Source organism: Nannospalax galili, unplaced genomic scaffold (genome assembly GCF_000622305.1).
Source record: "Nannospalax galili isolate Female #2095 unplaced genomic scaffold, S.galili_v1.0 scaffold10, whole genome shotgun sequence".
Lineage (NCBI taxonomy): Eukaryota > Metazoa > Chordata > Mammalia > Rodentia > Spalacidae > Nannospalax > Nannospalax galili.
In genome coordinates this window covers 6,050,049-6,053,292 of record NW_008331140.1, presented here as the reverse complement: position 1 = coordinate 6,053,292, position 3,244 = coordinate 6,050,049, and the positions used below count along the sequence as shown (strand labels likewise).

The following is a 3,244-nucleotide window of genomic DNA, read 5'->3' as shown; positions in this document are numbered from 1 at the left end:
GTCCTTTTGAGACAGGGTCTCCCTGTAGCCCCAGCTGGCCTAGAACTCACTATGTAGACCAGACTGGCCTTGAACTCAGAAAAATCCACCTGCCTCTGCCTCCCGAGTGCTCGGACTAAAGGAATAAGCCACCATGCCCGACTCCTGTTAATGTTTTAAAACAATATGAAAAACATAAAATGTGAAAAATACTTTAAAAATATTTTCAGGTTGAAGAAGCCATGGAAATATTTCTGAGAATTTAAAGCAGACATGGGAGTTTTATTTTAAAAGCAAGTCAACAGTGTAACCATCAAAATTAATAGATCGTGCTCTGAAACCTGCCTCAGTTCTCCATTACCAGTTAGCTTGATGAACTTCTTTATCCTGAGACCTAACAGGAAAACATAGGAATAACAGTCCCTGCCATTACGTTTGGTATGACAAAAAAAAAATGAGTTAGTACATGCAAAGAACATGCCACAGTATCTGGCACATGCTTAGTAGATGCTTAATAGTGGTAATTATCAAAGTAATTATCACTGAAACTCTTAAGACTTGGCAATGTGACAGAGATACGTTCAGGAAAGAACATTCAGGAAAGAAGGGAAAGAACCTTCTATTTAAAGATTCAGTTGTCCTGTCACTATGTGGTGTCTAGCAGGATATTTCTGCATTTCTTTCTGATTTATTGTTTTAGTACGGATGGTTATTACTTCACTGGAAGCTTTATTCCCCAAAAGATGACTACAGTTAACATCCTTAGCCTACTGTTGTCTTAGTACAACAGACTCACATTCAGCTTGTCTGCTTCATCAGTTTCTGCTCCAGAACATCCAAGTTTCTCACTGAGCTGCCTTACTGCTCAATACCTGATATCAAAGCCTTATATTTGATAAATATGGTAAGCTTATGCTAATAAAATGTTCAAGAAGTCACAGTAATCCATTCCCTATCAAACCTAAACCCTAGCCACACCCCCATCCAAAGTCTTCCTCTAAAAAAAAATTACCTTCTTTACTAATCTTCTGGTCTTATTTAAACCTGCTTTCCAACCCAGCATCTCTATTACCAAATTTCCTCAGTCTAATCTCCATGCTTTGCTCCTTATACTTTTCTTATTAGTTAGTCTACCCTCCCTCATATCATAATTACCCTAGTCCCAAATATAATCACACATGTTAATAATCTAAAAGAAAGTATAAATTTTAAGATGACACTCATGAGTTATTAAATGCACCCAGAATATATATGTGCAATTTACCTTGCATTTATTTATTAATTCCTTCCCAGTGGTCCTTTGGGTGCTCAGTACAAGCCGATCATTCATAATCTAAAAGCCCCAACTATTAAATGTTACCAAATCCAAAACGTCTTAAGTATCATGAACTTTGGAGCATTTTTGGATTAGGGATACTCAATCATTAAAAACCTATGCTAATACTCCATTTTTTAAAATTCCCAAATACTTCTGTTTCCAAGTATCTAGGCTAAAGGATTCTCAATCTGTATATGCTTTATTCTTTGAACATCTATAAGTAAAGTCTCTTGTGTGTTCTTTACAAGATCTATTACACCACGAGATAGAGTGCATGTCTAGCAAATGCTTGATGAAAAAAATGGCTTGTACATGCAAAATATGTTCTATATTCAACAGGCTTATTTGTAGAAAGCAGGAAAAATTTAAACCAGGAGAAAACAATGTGTCATAAGTTCTAAAGTCTGAAGGCAAGGAAAACATGAAGAGTCTATTAATACAATTATCACTACTACAGAAAAGGAGAAAATGAAAGAATGAAATAGCACTCAGATGCCAAGAAATAAAATGCCATCCAATTCATTGCTACAATGTAATAACTTCAAAGAAATCTAATGGAAAAAAGGAGTGCTATCATTAATGGTAAGCTTGTTTGTTCATATCTTGGAAACCACAGAAGAGAAATGACCTAGGTGCTAGTCCCAGATGTCTTTATTTAGATCGTAGACCAGGCATTAAATATCGAATGCAGTGCTCATCTACAAAATGGGAATAAGTCAATCTGCCTTACCTTTCACAAGAGATTTGAAAGAGAAACAAATTTATGTGAAAAACATTTAGTAACTCTAAAAGTGTAATCAAATACAAGATATAGATTATATTTAAAGTACTATTAAACTGCCTAAAGCCCAAAAGAAAACTCAAAATGTGTAACTAGGTTGTTTGTAATCACATGATGGGAACTCTTTAGCCACACAAATATACAAAAGCACCATTGCAACTAAGTTTAAAAATGAAAAGTGTGGACAGGAGAGATAGCTGAGCTTTTAGAGTACCTACTTTGCATGTAGAGGACCTGGGTTCCACTCCCAGCCTCCAAGACAGGTGGCTCCATACAGCCTGCAACTCCAGCAATAAGGGATCCAACAACCTCATCTACTGGCACCCACACACATGACAAACATGCATACACATAAATAAAAGTAAAAAATAGAATCTTAAAAATAACAAAACCAAAACGTGCTTGTACGAAATGTGATTTGTATGTTTTCTACAGCCTTATTCAAATTCTGTGTATATTTTCATTACTTGAAAACCAACAACACTTAAGTATTCCATAAGGGATTTGAGGTGACAACTTTCAGTAAAAGTTCTATGTCTAAAGAATAATTGTACTCTACAGATAAAACAGAATATGACAACTTCTTTTATTACAGACTGATGATAGCACCATGAAAATTGAGCATAGCAACTGATTTACTGAGCAGCTAGCTAATACATTAAAAGAAAGTTTTATGCAGTAAATAAAATACATTGCCCAGTGCTGGACATTGGAAAAGCTCTAAGCCGAAACACTTCATTAATGGTATAAACAAAGGTTATTCAAATATAAAATAACAAAGAACATGCAAGAAAGAAATTAGCCTTTTGGAATTTGTCCTTCTTTGACAAACTACAAAGGTTCAGTGCTTTCAACATTATAATTTGGCAAAGTTTCTAGCACTACAGAAATAGATGCATAAAAGTCATACAACTATCTGAACTTTTCATTAAAAACAACCACAGTATTTCTGGAATTCCACCAAGTTTGAGGTTAATATCTAAAAAGAAGTTATGAAGACACTAAAACTCCTAAATCTCCACATAATTACTCAGTAAGCAAAGTTCTGTTAACCAAAGAGACAATCTTCCCGTAAATTTCAAACCTTATATTGTGGTTTATATATAAGCAACAATTTCTTCAAAGATATTCCACTGCCAAAGGAAACTTCAGAATAAAGTTCAATT

The 3,244-nt window shown here is 34.6% G+C and overlaps 1 protein-coding gene across 2 annotated transcripts in view; it reads right to left on the bottom strand.

Annotated features, from left to right (window-relative positions):
* The window catches only part of Chm (CHM Rab escort protein), a 189,075-nt gene that overhangs the window by 106,757 nt on the left and 79,074 nt on the right, over positions 1-3,244 (bottom strand). The gene's annotated exons all lie outside the window — the stretch shown is intronic.